The 22559-nt window shown below is 42.6% G+C and overlaps 1 protein-coding gene and 1 long non-coding RNA gene across 8 annotated transcripts in view; one reads left to right on the forward strand and one right to left on the reverse strand.

Moving 5' to 3' along the window:
* BICD2 (BICD cargo adaptor 2) overlaps positions 1-22559 on the forward strand; it is an 88440-nt gene that overhangs the window by 16325 nt on the left and 49556 nt on the right. The gene's annotated exons all lie outside the window — the stretch shown is intronic.
* On the reverse strand, positions 12728-15775 carry LOC121075656. The gene is made up of 3 exons (XR_005823085.1): positions 15655-15775; positions 14806-14936; positions 12728-13263 (listed from the first exon to the last, which is right to left on the reverse strand). It is a non-coding gene; the product is annotated as an uncharacterized LOC121075656 (long non-coding RNA).

Below are 22559 nucleotides of genomic sequence, written 5' to 3' on the forward strand. Positions count from 1 at the left end.
TGGTCTGATGTTCCCTCTGACCTTGCCATTGTTACGGTTTGGGTGAACACAGTAAGGCATTCATTCCTTTCATACCTCTGCTGTGTGGGGGCTGCAGCTGGGGGACGGCTCCTGGAGTCTGGCTCATCTGGGGAGGCTTTGGGGCTGGTGAAGCCCCCGTGGGGTGTCTGGTTTTAAGGTCCTTGCTCTGGGGATTGAGAACCAGCCTCAAAGAGCATTTATCAGCCTGTGGTATGCTCTGCCTCCCCTTCATCAGTGTAGCTGTGTATATAGCCTTATTTTCAGAACAGGCCTGTCCTGTACTTACTCACAATAGGCCTGAAATAGTACTAAAGTTGACACAGTATTTCTGTGTGTGCTTCATAAGGAATGTATTTTCTCATTTCTGCTGTCCTTGTTCTCCTCTGTGACAAGCTTGTGTCCATAGAAATTACTGGTTTTATGGAGGTATATCTCGTGCCCTGGGCTACTCTATTTGTTACATGGTGCCATGCTGTGTTAGTCATGTGTTAGCTTTGCCTTACTGCACACAATATTAGGCTTTGTATGAAGAATGTGGTCTTAATCTTCAGTAAGCACTAGTGTGCAAGGGAATACAGCCTCCACAAGATGAGGAGCTCGTCCAGATCTGAGCTTAGTTCCATTATGTCTTGATTCAATAAGGGTCTAAAGCTAGGTTTTGCGTGTAAGAGCTAGCCAGGGCTATCAAGAACAGGCCAGTATTTGGTGTCTGTGTGCACATGAATACTCTCCAGTGTTACAGTATGGGATTAACTCTTCCTGTTGTGTTTTAAGATCAGTCTCCATACTGCCTTGGGAACTGATACTGTAGCAGAGTGTAACTGTAACGGTTTCCAACTGGACTCACTCATCTAGTGTCATGAAATTTTCTGCATACTGAGAAGCAGAAGTAGCAGCAAGCATAGTAATGGAAAAGTTACATTTGAGGAATTTGAGTATGGCTAGAATACCTCTTACTTTCCTTAAATTTGAGGTCTTTATGTGCCTGAAAACAGTATCAATTTCTAATGCAACAAATAGAGTGCTCCTTCTCAGTTGGCTCAAAATCCAGCTCTGAATTTGGAAAAAACTCTTGGGTAGACAGAGAAATATTCCTTGAAGTCTTAAAAATAAAACTGATCTGCTCCAGTATGTCACTGAGCACAAAATGAGGCTCTCTGCTTCTCTCAATTTAGATGGCAATTTGTTTCTGAATTAATTATGCTTCACAAATGAGTTCTATATAGGAATTTTCTTTGAGATCGAACAGCAGGGCAGCAGCAGCAGTGAATGCAAAGAAAAGAAATATAACAATATCCAAGAAAAATAGGTGGGATAAGTAGTGTGCTACTGAGTGTGCCCTTAGGAAGAGCCACGTGTTTGATTCTGAAAAGCAGAAGGAGAAATCGAAAGTCATGTCTGAAGAACATGGCTTTAAAACTTACTGCAGTCCTCACTTGCTCTTTATTACGAACTCTTGCTTGCTTTTTGAAATTTGGGAAAGTGTGCTTTAGAGCAATTATATCTTTCATGTCCCAGAATAGGCCACATGTGGATGGAGATGTGCTACACCAACAAATGATCTGAACACAGAGGCGTAGCTTTATGCACTCCATGGCACTGTGAATGTCCCATGGCAGTGTGTCCCGTGTCACTGGCATGTGGCTGCATTAAATATGGATGGCATATCTGGGGTCTGGTTTCTCTCCAGGCCTGCTCTCCGCCTACATGTAACACATGTCTCTCAGCATATCTAATGTTGTTAGACGCTGGTCATCTGTTGGCAGCAACTTCAGCATCCAGGCCATTGCACCAGACGTTGCACAAGGGAGTGCGTCTTGTTCAGTCCTGGGGAGAGTGGTAGAGCAGTTGACTTTATCCGCATGCCAAGAATGTGATACTTTGCAGTGGTGTATTCGGTTAGATAAAATTACACAAACACTCTCAATATATAACTGCAAAATGTATCTCTCATTAAAAAAATAAAAAAAAAAGGCAAAATCCTATTGTTTGTTCTTCTAAGGTATTTAGATGTTTTGAGGGTCCAGTGTAATGCCGGGCTACTTAGACTTAGTGTTGAAGGGAACTTTAAATGTTTAGGGAACTTTAAATGTTTAGTTTTACCTTGGGTAAATGACAGTTATTCAAGTTGGGTATTGTTTTCAAATAACCCATGATACTTCTATCTGGTATGTGCTTACTTGCGAAGACTTGAGGCTGGTCATCCATTTTCCCTTCTGTAGCTGTTGCTGCAGCTGCAAGAAGGTCAGAAGTGGTCTGGCTGTGTGTGAAAACTAGACCAAAGTGTAGTTCTAATATCCAGGTAAATTTAAAACTGCACTGTTCCTTGTTCCAGCTAGGATTTCTCTGTCCTATATGAAGACTTAAGACTGAGATACTGTCTGGAATAGACTTGTATCTCTGACAGAGATATTATTAACTTACTCTGGTTATCTAGGTTTGGTTAATGTGTGATATTCTTAAGGACTGCTATCACAGGGCTGCCGGAGGCGGTGCTTTTTGGTCTTTACCTTGGAGACAGGCATGAGCTGAGAAGTTGAAAGCAATTACCACACGAAGAGAATGAGGACAGCTGGATGCTAATTCATATCTGAAGGGCAATGTGGGCTCATAGCTATAGGCTCCTGTCTCTTCTTCCAGCTCCTGGTTCTTGCTGCCTTTAGTTTTGTTCTTCATCCCAGTTTTTTTTTTTTCCTTAATTGAGTTGCAGTCTCTGCCACACTGGTTCCCTTGAACAACAGTAGCACTAGGGAGATCTTGTCTCAGTGTCTCTCTCTTCTCTCGTTTTTCCCAGCAGACACGTGTGCTTTGTCTCCTTTTATAAGATCTGCTTTCTCCCGTGACACTAGTAGCTCTTGCGGCTCCTAAGCAGTTCTTCCGACAGCTTTCTTTTCCAGCTCCCAGCCTCCTTTCTCTGGTTCCCAGCATGCTCAGATGGCTCAGCCAGCATGGGCAGTAGCATCACCTTTCAGCCCTGGGGCTACCAGAAGTAGCAGGCGCCGTGAGGAGTGGGGAGGGAGGAAGGCTTAACCTTGGCTTCAAGCGTTGTCTATACATAGAAGTTACTACATTTCACTGAACTTTTAAAAACAAAAATAGGTTGAATTAAACTCTGCAGTAGGCTCCGGGATTTCTTATGCCAGCCTAAACTGGGATTATTCCAGTCCATTGTTCAAGTACAGATGTAAGCCAGGCCTCGCTGCTGCAACAAAATGTTTGAACGTGAATTCAATTTTCCTGGACCCTGTTCTGGAAGAGCATTAGGTTTGCTCCAATTTAGGTGACATTTGCAATGGGCTCCTGAGTGGCTACGAGCTACTGGATCTTGGCAGTGATCTGGCAACTCTACACCTCGGGCATGCTGCGCGTCTGCTCCAGCAGAGCACTCGCTGCCCAAAAACACAGCCCAAGGCCTCTCTGCCTCCTGGCCACGGGGAATGGCAGAGCAGCAGGGAGAACTGAGGTCTGCTTACCTGGCGGCACTGACACCCAGGCGGAAGAAATGCCCAGTACGATCTCTCCCCTCCCAGCAAGGGCCCTGCGCTTAGCCAGCGCCTGCCTTGGCCCTGTGCTTTATTTATGTCCGAGCCCCTCAAATGCCCGCGGCTCCTCCCTGTGCGTTGTTGCAGCTTCTCTGCCCCCTGACACCACGATTTCTGATTTGCTCTTCCTGATTTGCATGCTGGTGAATGAGGGGTTTGTGTCTTTTCTTGGACTTCCCTTATGGTACAGAGGAGCCAGCAGCCACAGTCCCCCGTCCTGCAGTGGGGTCCCTGGGAGCCGCGAGGCGGCCATGGCAGCGTGGCTCGTCGCTTCGTGCTGCCTCACGGCCGCTGGTCATTGAAAGCTTTGTGGGATAAAGTCTTTTCATTGCTGCCCATGTCTGCCAGCTCCTATTGCAATTAAAGGGTAATCTTTTCTAAATGGTGCTAAATTAAGGCTAAATCCCTCCCTCATGCCGCATAAGAGGATGAATCCCCAGTTTTCTAAAAACAGCTTATTGTTTGGGCGGCTGTCCAACCCACCAGTGTAACAATGGTCCAGACACTTTGTCTACCAAGGGCACTCTCAGACTTTTTGATCTGTTACTCTGTATAGATCCTACTCAAAAATCTCCTATGGGGCACATGGGGAAGGATGTGAATCACTTCCAAACTCATCCTCTTGCTTCTGGTTTGAAACTTGGAGTGAGTTTTTGCTCACTGAAGTCTTATCCTTGCTCCTGTGATGGCAAGGAGATGGGGCATTTTGGTGAAGGCTTTCCCTGTGGCTGTGTGAGCTGGGCCTGTATCAGCAGCAAGTTCGTCTGCTGCTGGCCATGCACAGCATAAGCATATGTTGAGGAAAACAGTCCTGGCAGTGTGGTTGGATTTTTTTGTTTGTTTGTTTTAAATCAGGCCAGCTACATAAAACTGTTGCTTTAGTTACTGTTATTTGACACAGCACTGCCACTACAACATAAATCAGTTAGGAGAGGGGTTAACTTTTGACCTCTCTTTGGGGATTGCTGATCTGGATTAATAAACATGATATGCAACAAATTTCGCCCTCCGGGAAAGGAGAGGGCTGCCTTTTGATCACTGTTAACACTAGGGTTTTATGCCTCTCTTTAGGCAAACTGTTATGTCAGTAGTGCAAGCTGCAGTCAAAAATTTGTTTGCCTAAAAATATGTGGTTTTGCTTTTAAAAAGGTTTTGAGGCAAACAAGTGCAGTTGAGTAGTAAGGAGGGAGGGGGACAAGAACTGAGCACAGATTGGTGTCCCATTCATCAATGAATGTGCTGTTGTAAAATCTATCTGAAAGCCTGCTTTCATTTCATGTTTTAATACAGAAATTCCTTAGGGAGAAATCATCTGGGGAATTTCAGTGGGATAATTCCAGCAAAAGGAACTGAAATCCTGTCATATTCTAAAGTATCCCATAGACGATTTTTTTTCTGTGGTTTGCTTATGAACAGATGTACAAACGTCTGTAACACTGCTCTAAAGGTCAGACCTATTTTTTGGCTCTGTATATGTGTGTGTAGCTACAGGCTCCAGGACCAGATAGCTCCTTACACAGTTGAATCTTGCCAGCATGTAGGACGTGGTGGTAGTTCTTGGGATGCTGGCAGATGGGTTCAAATGTGTAACCTCCTTGGGCAGGTGGGCTTAGTCAGCTGAGCCTTTATAGAGATATTGGAATGATAATTAATGGCTACAAAAACTGCATTATATTCTTACTGAAAGTGAGCTCAAACTTGAGTAAGATGTGTTCACAGAAGTTCCGGGTGAACTTAATTCTAATAAGTTTTCAGTTAGCAGCTACCATCTGCAGCAGGTATTCAGAAAGCAGACTGCACCCATGTGAACAGCCTCTGGCTGAAGATATGTTAAAAATCTTTTAACAGACATCCCTTGTATTGAAAAACAAAAACACAAACAAAACTGAAAAGCTGACTGATCAGTGTTGATGAAGAGTGGCCTTTGAGTTGATCCTAGCAGCAACTAAAAACTGACATTCCCTCACACGTCCAAAACCCAAAATGAAGTTTCCTGTATGCCTTTTTTTAAAGTTAATAATGACATTTGTTTCTTTCTAGTTGGTATGAAAGTCAGTGAGAGCACTGCTTTGGAATGTAAACATTCCTCCATGCTTCCTGCTGCTCGGCTCAGCACCCCTGTGGTCTTCTGTCCTGCCTGAAATCAGGGGTGTGATGAACTCATGAGCAGAAGAAATTGAAATTGGATTCATTCAGAGGAAGGAAAATATTGATCAAAAAATAAAAAGGAAGTATTTTACAATCATTTGTTTACTACTGCTTAAAAAGAGAGAGCCTAAATGTTGCCCTTTCTTTCCCTTTTTTATTGGGGTTTTCGTGTATACAATTCAGGCTTTTGTTGCTTAACAAGCAATTTGGGATCTGCTATTTGTGGTCAGGACTTTGTGTTTATCATCTTGGCTGTATTTGCATGGCAGAAGGTAAACCACAGAGTTCTGCACACCTTTACAAAGTGGATGTACAGTCATACTGCATCTACATAAATAGCACTTCATTCCTAAGTATACAGTTGGAAACAATTACCCATGGAGCAAGGCAGCAAAAATGAGATTCTTATCTCCTGAACTGATAAAGCACATGTAATTATTTTTGAATTTGTCTGGAGGGAGGGGGGGAAATCATGTGAATTCAGACTCCTTACCTGGCAATTAATTCTTTCATGAAAGACAAGGTATGTTTGTTTTGATTTTAGCTATAAGCAGGTGTATTCTGCCACTTATTCCAGGACCTCTAATTCTGATCTGCTTTTGAAGACTCAAAAATTCATGGATTTAATTTATATATATATATAAATATATATAAATATATTAAATATATTAAATATATATTATATTATATTATATTATATACTATATATATATATGTATATATATATTTACTTCTGAATGTCTGGATCTTTGGAATAAAATAACTACGTAGTTTATTCCAGTTTCCTTGCCTTTGGTAATCTTGAACAGACTGCAAAAGCTTGGTTCTCCTAATTTCCTGTGTAATATTTTTTTTTTGCAGTTCCTTGTGTGTAAATTCATCATACAATTTCAACATCTTTATTACTCTTTGTCGGAGCCGCTGTAGCACCAGTGTCATTTCAGGTTTCAGAGTGTGGTTCTGGATTTCCAAAACAGGTTTTCAAAAGCACTCAAAACTTGTTGTGGGGATCTATATTTTATTTCTAACTGTAGTTAAATTGCTCTTTGCATATATTAAACATGCTCTGAACAGTTCTCCATAGAGTTTGGTAATTCTAGTTTTTCTGTATTGAATCCTGCAAGTTCTGATGCATCTTTTAACTACCAAGGTACTTTTTTCCTTTTCTTTTGAGGTGCTTCCCAGTTCAGCCAAAAGTTTTCCTCATAGTCTTTTCCATTAACGAACAGACCTTTGGTATTACCAAAAATGATCAGTACGCTCTAGTTTTGTTAGCATGGTCATCTGTTTTAAATAATTCTGGATTCTCTTTAATAGCCCATGATCATATATAGCTAAACTGCAGTCTGTAGAAAAACTTTTTTTTTTGACTCTTTCCTGTTGCTTGCTGCTGAGTTGCTGACAAGGGCCTGCTACTGGGTGGTTGGTTTTTTTTTTTTTTGGAAGACTTTTTTTTTTTTAAATAATTCCTCTGAAGATTTTTTTGAAGTCAGGAATAGACTGTGTTAACAGGTCCTCTTTGGGCTTCGCAGATTACTTCCAATTTGGATAATTCTCTTTTTATCCGGATTTCAGATTCTGGGCCTCGCTGAGATTGGTAGGCACGGAGCCTTCCACTTGTCTCAGCAGGTCTGGTTGTGCAAGTCCTGAGACTCAGGTACTTCGTCCCCTTACCTGGGCGAAGCTTAAATCTGGCTAGATGGAACTGAGAAGCTTCTGTATGAAAAATCTGTATCTTAAATAGCTCTTTTTGAAAATCTTGAAATACATAAACAGGCTTTTCAATTTTTTCCATTTTCAAATTGTTCTCAGGTAGAAGCTTAGACCGTGCCTTACTTGTTATAAGAGCAGTTCACCATTACTTTTCCCTTTCTTCCACAGTCTGCTGAAACCAGACTAATTCTGGCCATTCACAAATGTGAACTGGAACATGGGAATTGTTCCATCTGACCTTAAATCACCTTCTCATGGCTAGCTACCAGCAGTGGCAATGGAAGTGGCACTGTTTAACCAAGAGTGGAAACATCTGTGTCATCAGCGCCAACCCCGATGGCATGCTATTTGACACAGGAGCCCATTGGACAGAAGGTGTGCTCTGTCTTACAAGTATGTTCTGGCATTTATTTGCATGAGGGCAAATCTGTCACGTGTCTTGTATGGAGGTGTATTCATATGAACAAAATATGGTGAGTAAACTCTGGAACTTGAAATTGCTGTGCATGAACCATGATGACGACCTGAGGAGTCCTCACTGGACTCCTTCCTTTATTTATTTTTAAACAAGTCATTAAGATACAGATTTTTTTCCATTGACGTCTTTTGTGGAAGGGGGAAGTATCTAACTAAACTTAATTCTGCTATGCCACCTTCTCTTATTTGTTTAGAAATAGACGGGTTGCTTTGAGAAGTGGGGCCTGTTGTTTCTCATCAGTTTAATTATGGCATTCAGTGTTACTTGAGCGAAGACCATTATTTCTAGCTGAAGTGTCAGAATTCAATTCTATTATTTGCTGTTTGTATTTATAGAACTGAGCTTGAGGGAGACATGCCCTCCTTTGCAAATATGGGGAAAAGAAGCTCTGAAACGTGTCTGCCAGGAATAATTGTAGCTCTGGTGATCTTTGTGCAGGCATGCACTATTTAATTCCTCCTGTAATCAGGACTGCGTAGCCTCTGTCATGGAATTCAAATGAGTTAATTGGTCTTAATTTACTTTCTCCTTATTTCCATGCTAACTTGTCTGTCACCTTTTTTTCTGCTCCCTAACAGGGGCGTCAGTCCGCAGGACTGATGTTGAAGGGTTTGTGCTTTTGTGATTCCCAGCAGATTGCTGTTGGAGATCATTTCTGCTGTAGCTGTTTTTCATAATCAGAAATCCAACACCTACTGATAAACTCGGCTGTTTTGTGCACCCTGCACCTGCCTGCATGTTTCTGTGTGTTTAGAGGTCTAGCTTGTAGCTTCTTTGACTGCTCACCTGTATTCTTTTCGCTCTAACCTGTTTGTTTCCAGCAATTGTATTGCCTTGCAGTTCAGGCAGGATGCATAAGACAACAATAAGCTTTAATATCTTAATATAATCCATTTGGATCTATGCCATTTTGTTGTATTGTCAGGGAGGAGGACAGAAGGGAGCAGGGAGACAGACTGTTGGGCTATATTTGGCTCCTGATCTCACTGCAGTCAGCATAGACTCCTGTCACAGGCTTCCTGTGTGCGGAGCACAAGCTGGACATTATCTGTGGCAGATGACTTCACATGGCTTCAGCTTTGCCTTTGCAGCCAGCTTTGTGCCAGCGAGGATTCCTTTGTGGTTACAACGGCAATTTTTTGTGTGTGCATGTTAGAATAAAGCTTTGTGAAGAAAGGCTGTGCTCATTAGGAGGAATAGATGTACTGAAAATGTGCATGACTGTGTTAAATGTAGACCTAAGTAAAGAAAAATTAGTGGGCAAAGGAGCTTTGAGATTCTGTAAAGCATCCTGATTTGAGTCCTTTGGACTGTCCTAATTTAACGAGTGCTCAACATTTTAAACACAGGGGCCTTACATAGGTAGAAGAGTGACAAGCACTAAAGAATTGATGCTTTTAATGGAGATGTGCAATTCATAACACCAGGATCTCTGCCTTCGAAGTCTGCAAGTAGTAAGTCTTCATAACTAAAAAACACATGAAGCTTATTAAAATCAGTAAGAGCAAGCATCTGTACTGGGTGAAGCTTCATGGATGTGTTTTAATTTGTCTTATCAAAACTGGCAATGGCACAAAGAAGTGGCAAGAAGTCACTGCCAGAATGGCATATTTTCAAATCTGGGAAGGGTTTCAGAAGTGCTGAGTACTTGTTTCTTTCTGTGATAGGAATAGAATCTAACTATTTCATATGACTGAGGACTGGGTATCTCTTCTGGTATTGCCTACTCTCTATACTTATTTTTATTGGTCTCAATCTTCAGCATCTTCCGCTTACATTTCTGCAAATGAAAGCAGAACTTAAGCCCTTGATGTAAAATTTAGGGCAGGTAGTGGGAACAAGAAAAGACTGTTCTGAAGTTGCATTTTTGAGCCAGCAGTTATAGCTGGAGTTGGAATGGAATGAGATTTGTCAATAGTTAACTACAAAGGTCTTTAATTGCTCTTGTGACACATTGGAGTTACTCAGTAAGCAAAGGATAAAATGCCTTTCTCTCATACCATGGCACAGCTAGTTAATGTGTGGCTTTGGCATCCATTAAACCTTCACAATGAATCAAGGCAGCCTATCCATGCTTTCAGAAAGACCTCAGGCTTTGGTTGGGAAAGTTAGGGTGGTTAATGTTATGGATGCCTTTTTTGTTCTGGCTTTGTGTTGAATTTTGTATTGCCTTTTGATGCTGTTACGTGTCAAGGTGCTGAAGCCTTGATGCCAAGGAAATTAGAGTGGGCTTGTTAACGTTGATTACATCAGTGTATTAGTCTCTTAAGGTTCTGAAACAGTGCTAAAGAATCCTACGGAATTGCAGTTGTTTCTCATAACTCAAGGACCAAATGCTAATTAGCAAAGCCCCATGGTGTAAATTGGATTATTTGTGTGTGGCTTACTGTGTGACAATAGGAATTGAGTAACCTTGTGTAGGCATCTTTATCAGGGGCGCCAGTTGAATGATGGTCTGAGGTATGCACACAAGGTAGATGGGTAACCTGATTATCATTCCTCAGATAGTTGTAAAATGGATATCTGGAAATACAGGGATCTACAAAAATAAAGAAAATGAATATGAAAATGTATAATGAAATTATGTTTAACTTCACATAGTATAGAATTAGTATTTAGTTATGTCCAGTAAATTACCCAGAGGCATAAAAAGGAAGCATCATTTTTTCTGATGATTGTAATTGCAAATGGTCTGTAATCCCTAAAACAATAGGGCACTTGAAAGAGCCTACGTAAGAGGTGCCAGAGCAGCTCATGATACCGTCAAGTCTGGGCTTCGGAGACTCCGAGTCTGCTCCTAAGCTGGAAAACAAAACTGAATGTGAATCCTGAAGTTCTCTTTGAAGAGAAAGAAGAGGCATTTGCTTTACTGCTGATAGTGTCATAAGAACACAGTGATTTAGGGACCCTTTGGATGGCTACAAAGCAGTATTGTGGGGTAACTGGGCCTGGGTGCCGTCTCTTCAGGTACCTTGGACGCAGAGCAGTTTGAGTGCAGGGGTTGGAGCTGTAATTGCTATGGGGGTGTGTGACTGTCCGCAGGCGGGTCTCTGCTACAGCCAGTTTAGCAAGATCTCGTGCTCTTACTGTGCCTACCAGTGAAACCAGCACGTTTCTTCATAGGCAGCGACTGCTGTAAGGCTGCCTGGGCTGTGTAAAAATAGCTGTTGCGGTTTTGGGATGTCATGTGGCCTTGCTGCTTCCTCCCTGCTTGCACAGCTTGCTGGTGGGGCGGCTGGGGAGGGATGATGCTGAAAAGGAAGCCTTCGCTTCCTGTGTGCTGTGTTTGTAGGTAATGCACCGGTGCCTTGCTGTCTGCTGGGGCTGTGGTTCCCTCTTCCTTAATGCTCCCCTTTGTTCCAGAAGGCATCTTGTGGAGATGTGTAGGCTGAAATTCACACATCCTCTCCTTTTTATTATGGAAAAAGCTTGTCCTCGAGTCATTTCTGAAGGCGATATCACCAGCAGCTAGACACTTGTGGCAGGTACCCAACAGCCTTCCCTCTAGCTGCATCAAGCATTGGCTGAGCCACGTGTTTGAGATGAAATGGTGCACACCAGTGGCTTGGTCCTGCATGTGTCGGGGTCGTGCAGCTGCTCCCTACTGTCTGATCACTGAAATGGGGTTATGGGAAGGAGGCTGGTTTATTTTCTTTGTTTCCTTCCTTCTTGCTTTTTAATTCAAACCTTGAAACTAGATGCAGACACATTTAGGTCTTTATTTTTATTTTTAAACAATACACAACTGTAATGGGCAATGGTACCTGGGTGTGCTGCAGTTCAGTGTGAAGCCTGGATGCAGGCTGCAAGCAAAACTTGTGAAATGGAATCAAGGGACTCATTTGGAGTTTGCTTTAAATATTATTATTCATAGTACTATTTATATATTTGTATATGTATTTATTTATATAGTACTATTTATAATACTAGCTGGACACTAAACATTATGTAGTTGCAGTTGGATTAAATTCTCTGGTCCTTTGCTCAGGTTCTGAGTAGAAAATACATTTGTTATTCAGGTGTAAAGAGTTCTTAACGACAAGGCCATTAAAATAATAAGTCTGCTTTTGTAGTGCAGAAGTCACTGTTCAAGGTAAATCTGAACGTATGCCTCGATCAGTTTGCTGTGTGGCAGAATGATTGAAGACCAGTGAGCCTGAAAGGCCTGACTACTAGGTTAGGTTTTGTAGAGCTCTCTGCACATGAGGTAAATGAGCAGCTGAGCTCACATGAGCACAGGCAGTTTGAACATACACACTTACTATAGTCACCATTCAGTCTCTTTTACTATTTCAGTGATGAAAAATGTGCTAAGTATTTTATGTAATTAGTCAGACTTCTTTCCTTTTCCCCAAAGTGCCCATGTCTGGGTTGATGCTGGTGCTAACAGCTCCCAGGTGTGCGTGCCGGGCTGTGTTTACACAACCCTGCTGCTGACACCCTGTGGACCAGGGCTTGTTCACCCAAATGTCTGTTGTTGCCACACCAGAGGAAGCCACTATCCAGTTCAGCAAGCAGCAGGGCAATGCGCTTTACATGAAATGTTTTGCAGGATGCGATTCACTTCCTCTTGTTGTGTCTTGAGTGGGTGGCGCCTGTTCAGCGGGCAAGCGTTCTTCTTAGGAGCGTTTCTTATACAATGGGATGCTAATTCCTATTAACTAGAGTGTGTATGTGTATAAAAAAGAAGAGACAAGAAGATAACTGCAGGATTTCATGCTCATTGTTAGCTGTATAGATAAAAGATCATTTACTGGGGGGTGAAACCTTCCACAGTGCCCTGTCTCAGTACTGAAGAGACAGGGGCGAGGCTTTAACTCTGAACTCAGTGCGTGTGCGTGGTCTTTGGTTACCAATAATTCTAGAGCGAGTGGAAGCTATATCTTCTCATCTCTAAATGCCCAAACTTGCTCCCTGTTAAAACAATAGTCTTCTCAGTTGTCTAATTGCAACTGCTGGGCTGGGGCAGAGGAGGTGAGGGAGAGGTTAAGTCTCACTCCCTGGAACTGGGTGCTGAGCCAGGGAGCAGGGCCCTCCGTGCAGGCTTAGGTTCTTGGTCAACCTTGCAGCACTCTGCAATTAAGCACTGGTTGCATAAGCAGGTTATGTTCACACTTAGTAAGTAATCTTACCAGTGTGAGAATGACGTGTTATATCTTTTATTTTTATGCTAACTTTATAGAAAAGTAATTCATGGTGTAGCAGCAACATGTCACATCGTAAGAGGCTGTAACTGCAGGGAAGCAAACACAACAGACACCTAACACTGAGCAAGCTCTGCTGCAGGTCTGTGCTGCGGTGATCCTCTGAAAGGACTGTTTTTGCTCCGTGTTCTCAGGTCTGCTAACTCAAACCACAACACTGTGTAGAAAGACAATCCAGAATTATTTGTATATTAACCGGGCTTAAACTAAAGAAACAGTAAACCTTTTAACAAAATTGAAGACAGGTTAAAAACTAGGCCTTTTTTTTTTTTTAAACTGGATTTTGCCCAAAGCTTTACCATTGCATCACCTCTTGGAAGATGAGTTTGGTGGCCACGTGTGGGGTAGGCTGCTATGATGGGAAATGATGTATTGTTTTGAAAAGCCTCCTGACTTCCCTGTAGGTACCAGATCAATGGTGATTTGGTGTTTGTGAATCTTTTTCTGCTGACTTAGTTAAGGTTTGCATTAAGCCCCTGGGGATATTTGAGTGTGGGAGAAGGAGCCTGCTCCCACACTTGTGGAAAAGCAAGAGCTTTCACGGTGGTGAGAAACAGATGGGGAGCTGAGCTGCTCGTGGTTGTCCCAACACCCACGCAGTGGCTGCCCACTGTCTGAGCATGGGCTGGGGCTCCGGAGGCAGCTGTGCTGGGTTGGAGGTGGGAGGCTGCCACAGGGGGACGTGGCCGCCCATGCCTGCAGTGAGGCCACACATCTTCTCACTTGGTATGCCCCAGACTGCAGCCAAACTGTTTGCAGGTGTATCAACATTTGTGTATGTGTGGAGCAATTACATTGTTTTCATTTTAGTGTATGTGGAGGACATTATGCATATACTTGCTTTGTCAGTTAGGGATGATAACTCCTAAATTTAAAGATTAAATACAATTACACATCTCTTTAGAGGTTCTTAATTCTATTGTTTTCTTTGCACAAATTTGTAGTGGTAACAAAATTTTGACTGGGAATAGCATCATGGTAAGATATATGAGGCTAAAGGTAAAAGAGCAAAAAAAGTGCATGCACGGAGGAACGATGCTGTTGCTAAAGGTATTGAATGTTAGTTAATAGTAATCTCCACGTCAAGCTGTCTTCATGGGTTGGAGGTAAAGATAAGGAATGCATTACGATGAGCAGTGGTACCTCCATAACACATTTACTCAATTTTCAGGGACTTACTGATCAGGTGCTTGCTGAACAGCAACTGGTATCTTCATGTTTAATAGCACTTAAAGTTTTTTCTCTGCTGTGAATTTGCCCGATATTTTAATAACAAAGGCTTGGGAATGTATTTATGATAACCCTACACTGTTCTGTATGAAGTGTGTTTTTCAGTAAGATTTTCTTGAGTTTTAAGTAAAGAGCTAACATTATAAGAAGGAATAAGCTTTTCCTCACGTTTCTGTTGTACCCCTTTGACCATTTCTATTGACATTTCTATTGTATTTCTGACATTTGTATTGTACCCCTATTGTACCTTTATTGTACACCCTTTGAATGTTCATCACACCTTTTTAGGACCATTAAAAGGCTTTAGTTACAGCTTACGTTTTGTAGCAAGCTGCCAGAGAACTAGTGTAATATTTACAGATCACTGATCTTGGTTTTTGATTTATTTTTCTAATTATTTCATTGTAGGTAATACCTACATTATATTTCTTCACTGTTGTTTGATATGTGAGTCCTGACAGTTGCTCACCTCTTGAGTGCTTGCAGAAGAGTGACAGTCTAACAGGATGCTTTTTTATAATCTATTTGCAATCTCCTCTTGATTCATACGCAGGAGAAGATGGCCCATTTAACAGGATCAAACTGATGTTTTGACGTGGCCTGTACAAAAAAAGCATTCCATAAAACTTAGCCCAAGGATTTAAAAATCAACAATTGATTATCAAAATTTCTGTGGTGTGATTTTAAAAAGACCGAATATTACATGTGCTTTGATACCCCGGTGGACAGTGAAGGGCACCCTTTGTACTTGTGGGTAGAAGTTCATAGTCTTTTCTACTCTCACACTAATAAATGGTGCTAATGTTCAGTAGCATTAACTCCTTATCTTGTATAGCTCTTTCTGTGGCATCTTTCTTTTCTTTGAGGCCTAGGCTTGAACTGTGGTCCTAAAGTGCAGATGTCTGCGTGAAACAGACAAGACCGTTAGCTCATCAATCTGTTATGATGCATAGGGAGAAAAATGCCTCTGGGTAGTGCTTTTTTTATTCTTCCCTCTCCCCTTTGCGCACCAGGCTTGAAACTATCCTGAAGAGAGGCCTCTGTGTGGACTTCTTTCTGTAATATTCCCCTTCACCTTCCTACCCACCCCACGTTCTTCCTTTGCTTTGTTTAAAAGGAAGCATGTATGTACACACACACACACCCCCCCACGACCCTGTAATACAAGCTCAGCAAGATGCACTTGGGGCCTTCTAATTTTCCTTCCCCACTGCAGTTACGGTAATTTTTCTCCCCCCGCAAAAAAAAAACCCAAAACATCTCTTGGCTGGCTGCTCGGTCCCAGAAGGGCTGGTGCAGCTGATGGTTAGCCACTTACTCGCAGGCAGGCTTTGAAGCCAGCCTCTTGGTGGGTGGCTTTCCCAGGAAGATGAATGTCGGAGGAGCTGTGGGTTCTGACGTGGTGGTGGGGGCACCGTCCTGCTAATTGTACCCAGCATTTGTGGGGGCACCATCCTGCTAATTGTCCCCAACATAGGACAGGAAGGGTGAGGGGGAACGTTCCACGCTGTCGGTAGATGAATTTTGGTGCCAGTTGTGTGTGTGTGTGAGCGACAGATCATGTTTTGGAAAGATGTGCATGCTGGTTTGTAGCGCCAGCTGGGTAACGAAGCAGCTCCTCCTTCACATCTTCCACTGCCAGGCTTGTGGTGAGGGCAAGTCCCTCCCTCCCACAGGGAGGGAACAGTGATGAATGAAATGCCCTGTGACTAATGTCCTCTAGCTTTTAACTCCACACTCTCCAGCCATCCCCCTTGGAAGTCAGCAGGCAGTAATGTGTATGGGCAGGGCTGGCAGCTCGCTGACGCCAACAGGAGAGGACGCGGATGCCAAGCACGCTTCGGTGCTTGTGGTTAAAGAAGGATATACGATGGGTATTGTTCCCTGCTCTGCTCATCAATACGAAGCCGTGAATCTCTGAGTTATTGTAAAGAACAACTGAAGGAAAATACTTTGATTTTGGTCTAATGACTTATATATATATATGTATATATTTTTTTTTAAAGAAAATTAAGGGCAGTCATCTTGATTAACTGTGCTTTTTTATTGGTGGTTTGGGTTCTTTTCAATTTCTGGTGGATAAACCCCTTATAAAAGAGTAGCTAATGACAGTCCCTTAGAAGGGGAGCTTCTACAAATCCTATTCAATTTACATCAGACAAAAAGCTGGAATACAGCTACTAGAGGGCTCCCAAATGGCAAGTGAGCATCTGTGTGGTGTATTTAGTGACAGCACATATGTAATGCTGCTCTCCTAGTGCACGCACACACATCACTGTGCTTATCAAACCCTTGAAAAAGGCATGGGATTACTTCCAGTTAAGTTGTCTCTTATATCACCTTACTCCTGTGCCTGCTTTTCTGCTCAGTGAGTTTTAAAGTAATTTCCGTTCTTTTTAACATGCCTCTCAGTCAAATACACGTGCACTTTGCTTGTCAGTTCAGCAGTGTGCTTGGGATGGTGGGCTGTACGCTGCGGCAACAAGCTGCAGCCCCTAAACTTCTCTGAGCGAGAGAAAGCAAGGGTTAATGCCTCACATCAGCTCATCTTTTGCATTCAATTAGCTCCATATAGCAGCGTGTCACTGCGGAGGAAAGGGCAGTGTGGCATTTATTAAAGACTGCCCCTTGTTGCCTGATGTTTCAGCACTGCGTGCTGCTGGATGCTTACTTAGCCTGGAGAATGGGGAGAAATGCGCTCCCGGGGCGGCCTGGTGCCCTCAGGAGCAGTGCGCAGACAAACGTTGGCTTTGCTCAAGCAGAAATGAGCACAAAGGACACTCGTGTCCTATTTTCCTGCATGTTTCTTTTATGAAAAGGTTCAAGGAGAAAAGTACGTGCTGTTGTGCGTGTAGGCCACGGGCTGTTAGTGAGGCCCCATCTCACACTTGCAGCTGACGGGGTTAACGAGAGCCTGCTGCGACCAGGCCTTCTGGCCCCAGGGAGTTCGCAGTTAGGCAGGAGTTGGTGGTTTGCAGCCAGCGTACTGATTGGGGTTGGATCGATCCCATTTTCATCAGCGTTTTCAACCCCCTTTTATACTTTTGAAGATTACTTTTTAATCTCAGAAAATTGTTTATTAAAGTAATAGTCTGAGGAATTAGGAAAGCTGAAATTACAGAAACGCGTCGGCTTTCATAAGTGTGTAGTGCTGGTGCTTGCAGGACAGAAGATCAAACTGCAATGAAAAATACTCTTTTATAATTGCCTTCCAGTCTGTTGTCTGATACTGGATGTTACGGAGTAACTGTGCTCATTCTGCAGATTTTGCTTCTGAAGAGATGGCCCTTGGCACTGCTGTGGGTTAGACATGGAGGCTGGCGGTGTGATCATGTGAAAATACGTGGGCAGTGCTCGTCCTGGCTCAGGGTGCAATTTAGGAGAGGGCTGTGTAAACCCCAAGCAAGTGCAACAGTGAAGTACAAAAGCAAAACTTGTTTGTTGTGTCCCCCCCTCCTTTTTTTGCAGGCTTACTGCTATGTCTTCTCTACTTCACAGGGCGCTGAGACTTTCGCTTCTCTCATGTAGGGCAGGAAAATGAGCAGAAAATGATGAAATGGCTTTCTTAACAGTAATGTGAGAAATTCACTGAAGAGCTGGGAATAAAACCAGTCTCTTGTCTTCTGGTTATTTATTGCTCTTAGTGCTTAACTTTCTTACTTAGCAAAGATTTTTATTTTTTTTTGCCTAAAGGGAAGCAATTGCAAAAATTGCACTCTAATATAAGCAAGCAGTTTTATGAGCAGGGATTTTTGGTAGTGGTTGTTGTTTTTTGTGTAGTGGACTTCTTGATTTTTTTTTTTTTTCTTTGAGATGTCTTCCTTTATTCTTTGGGAGCAGTGAAATTGGGGTGTGAACAGGAAAAAACTAATCTTCTTGGCAGTCCAGTTGAAACTTGTGAAACTCCTCTGTGCCTCAGACTGACCGGGTTAGGAAAAGGCAGTACCTGAACACAGTATGACCATCACAGAAGGATTTTTCTGTCTTTTCCTCTTGGCCCACTCTTCTCTAGCATAAGACTTAGCAGCTGTGCCAGTTTGGGGGTTAGGCTCATGTCAGTGATCTAGCTTTATGCAGATGGTGTTGTCATATTAGTGACCAGCCTTTTGACCTCTGAAGTGATTTCAGCCTCTTACCATCATTCTCATGCTGAATCATAGAGAATGAACTAAAGATTTGATGAACTAGTAAGATGAAAAAGACCCAAGAAGTAAATAGTAAGATTAAACTAGGTTGTACATCCGGGGTGTATATGCGTGTATCTTTTTTTTTTTCTGGATCTCTTTATCAAACTATTTCAGAAAAGGCTTTTTGGCTTGTATCCAAATTTGGATTGCCACATGTGTTGTATGTTAATAGTTTTATTGACAGATCTTGAGAAACTGCTTCACATCCACAAGCCACAATGTTGTTTTGCTTTGGAGAATCCAGGATCTGGCTTAGAATTTACATCAGCCATTACCTTTTTGTTTTTCTTTGGACATTTGAATGTGTGTGTGTGATCAGTTACTGTTACTTATGTATTTACCTGTGCCGATACATTTGCTTTGATCCTCAATTTTAATTAACAGACTTTAAATATATTCATGTTTTCTAAGGACAACTTATGTAACAAAGGATTGACTTTTCTCCCTTCCCTCTCTTATCCTATTCCTTGCCCTTTCTTTTTTCTTCTCAAGTGTGTCACTCAAATGTGACACCTAACAGAAAGCGTGCAGGTAAATCCTTGTGTGGTTTTCTTCTGAGATTTTTTTTGAAGTGTTTTGGTTTCATTTTGAACAATAACAGATAACTTATATATCACCTTTCTTTTCATGTAGCACTCTCTATTTAGTGCTGTGGTGACCAGGCATGGCCAGGATATTTAGATAATTGTGTGTGATTAAATCATACCAGCAGGAATAAATTCTCAATGTAGGTATTTGCTAGCAGAGAGGAGGACCAATGAATTTGAAGGGTGCCTGACCAGGAGACTGCAGGCTTCGTGTTTATTCCTTCCCTCACGCTGACTGATGTTTAACCTTGAATGTGTTATTTAACCGCTTTGTGTCTGTTTTCCTCATGAAAAATGGGCTGTGACACACGTTCTTTTCTGCAAGAGTAGATTCTCCACGATGAGAGAGTGTGTAAAACTGTTATATGTAAGGTAGAAAGCTGATGTAAATTGCCTGTCACTTCACTTGTTCCATCAGCTTCAGAGAGCAGCAGCAACCTGAGATGTATGTGCAAATTACCCAGTGTTATGTGGATATATTAAATGGAGATCCTTTTGTAGTCTAACACAAATGTTGACCATGCAGTTCTTCTCTCAGGAAACAGAACTGAGCAACTGAAATCTGAGACATGGATTTGTTAACCTTAGCTGTGCTTATTTTTGTCCTGTGCTGTGTCAGAGACACTTAACACTCCTGAAATCTCTTACCTTGTACGAAATCCAAAAGCTTTTTCTGAAAATGTGTCCCATTACGTACCACTCTTAGGTTAACATTATGCATAATACAATCCATTGCAGCATGTGTATGGTACATGTGTCAGACAGAAGGATACAGTGCGACTAATCAGTAACCAATTTTTTTATGCTTTTTAATAGCAGAGAGCTATTGGCTGACAGTGTCTGGTTTAACCTTAACAAATCATGGGGAAGCTCGTATGAATTATGCATGACAGCCTGACCCATTTGCAGGCAAATCTGTTTGTGGTGCAAGGCAGGTCACGTGCAGGCTGCAGGATGGCATTTGCGATTAAGCCTCCTGACTGCAGCAGTGCTCGCAGTGGTGGTCTTGCTTGATTTGTCTTAAGTTTGCTTATTGTTCCCTCTCATAGGAAATGGTGGGGAAAGGTTTTAAAAATTCTCAGTTTGCATAGCCTACTGGTCTAAAGGTACTGTTTCATCAGGACACTTGGTAAATCTAGTGGTAGTTGAAAATAATTGATGTTTATTTTTGTCTTTTGTGCTTAAGCAAAAACACTTCCTATAATACAATTGAGGCCATTTTGTGGGATGACATGTTAAAGAGATTTTACAAATGACAGAGAACCACCTTTTCCCCTCCTTGCTATGTTTTATATGTAAACCATGAGGAGGTGAGGAACCACCTGAAATTTTCACTCTGCTGTGGGATAGTGGCATGGGACAGCCCAAAGGATTTCTCTTTCTGTCAAGAGTGTCCAGAAATAATTTCTATTTTATACCTGGTCTTGAGATGGTTTTGGCATAGGCAGGCATCCATATCATGAAAACTTAAAAACTAAGAAGAAAGTAGTTTGAATGTCTAAGACTAGTGTGGAATCAGTGCCGAAAAAGCGCAGCTACAAGTGACTAAAGAAATGTCTAGCTTCTTTAGGAGTAAATCTCAAAATCATAATTTTCTTGTCCTAAAGTATCTAGCTTCTACCCTTTTTGCATTACAAAACAACCAGGGTGTACTTTTTTTCTCCTGCAATCATCACTTTCTTTTTTTTTTTTTTCCCTGTAATTGCTCATTGTGTTTTTTTTTCTCCAGGTAGCTGTTAGCTTGAACTTCTGTGGCTGAGAACAAATGTTGCACGAACGTTCTGTCTTCACTGCTTCTGCCTGCACTTGTTTGGCTTACGATGTGTTATTTTTGCCTATGCTCATTAAGGTGGACTTGGTTCAGTACTTTGCTTGCTTATGAGTTCTGGTCCAAGTTTGTTGCTGAGTGAGGAACCAAACGGGAGGGATTGAAATGGCTAAGAATAATTCCCAGATTGACTCGCTGGTGAGGCTGCAAGCCTTGCCACAGGGAGTGGGCAGGGGAGCAGCCCTGCCACACCTGAGCTGTGATCTGGGAGGGCAAGGAGAGGGTGTCTGAGAAACATGCTCTTGGTGCTCCTCATGCTGGATCTTGTGCATTTCTAAATCTCATGACTCAAGGGGTGTCATGTTAGCACCTTTTCACATGAATTCACTTTGGAAGCAAACTGATTCTTAGCTGCTTCAGCAATTTCCACACCTGAAGCCAAACTCAGGTGAGTAATTCCTTTAGCATGTCTAGACCCCTTCATTCACACCTCTAAGAGGAGTCTATGCCGAACCACAAAAGCGATGGAAATAGAGCGTTTGTATCTAAACAAAACAGTCAAATGCTAATGACTTTAAGTGGTGTATGTCCTAAATCGCTCTGAGCAATTTCCACTGCCTTCACTGAGCTTGTTTTATCCCCCCTCACCCTCCTCTTTATTTTGGTGGGTCATATCAGTCATGTTTGTTGGGAGAGGTGAGATGGCTGCAGCCCCTTCCCAGCTGCGTCCAGCCCTGCCAGTTTGTGGCCACTCGCTCTTGTAACCACAGGTGGAGTTGCTGCTTGGCTATTGATTTGGGCACGGCTGCGTTTAGCCCTCGGAACCGTGTGAGTTTGTACAGCTTGTGTCCAGCTAACTAAGCTGACAGGCTAAATTAGACTTTTATCAGCAAACCTTTCCATCCCAGCAGCAGTGCACCGAAGCAGTGCATTCTAAATATAGGCTCCAGTGTGTTTCTACCATTTGGGGAAAAAAAAAACCAACAACAAACTTCTAAATCATCTGTGGAATGTCCCTCTAATCTGTGAGGGAGAACACTGTGATCTTATAAGGCGTTTGTATTTATTTCTTCCTGCTGAAGTGAACCCTTGTTAAATCTGGAGTACATCTGGTGATAGGGAAGGGAAGGCGGCAGGCACTCAGCAGCCTGCTCCTCGATGGCACTGTCACAGCTGTTCTGATCCACTGTGGCTGGCGGTTTGGGGCAGGAAAGCTGCCTGGCCGGCTTCTCTTCTGCCCTGCTATGAACATTGAAGGTTGCTGCAGGCCCTGGTGTGGCCGTGTCAGCCCCTTGCTCAGAATGAAAGGCAGCGTTGGGCCGGGCGAGGGGCTGAGGCAGTGGGAGCACAGGGTTAGCCTGTGCTGGCAGCGTGGCTTTGTTTATGGAGCACGCCACAAGGCTTGTGTCTCTGTGGCGTTAGGCTTCTGGGACAAGTCTAGTGCACGTGTTTAGGGACATTACTGAGCAGCTGTTAGTCCAGTGCTGGTCTGCTAGCTGAAGAATGCATATGTGACTGCTTCATTTTCACTTTAAATTTTCATATATATGAATGCATTGCACCAGAGGGATGTAATACCTCCTTTTATCCAACTCCTGGCTCACTGCAAAGAGGCTTAAATCTCTTCAGAGTACTGTCTTTACACTTTGCTGTTGCTGTTTCAGATCATTATGGTCATAAT

This window comes from Cygnus olor, chromosome 10 (assembly GCF_009769625.2).
Source record: "Cygnus olor isolate bCygOlo1 chromosome 10, bCygOlo1.pri.v2, whole genome shotgun sequence".
Taxonomy (NCBI): Eukaryota; Metazoa; Chordata; class Aves; order Anseriformes; family Anatidae; genus Cygnus; species Cygnus olor.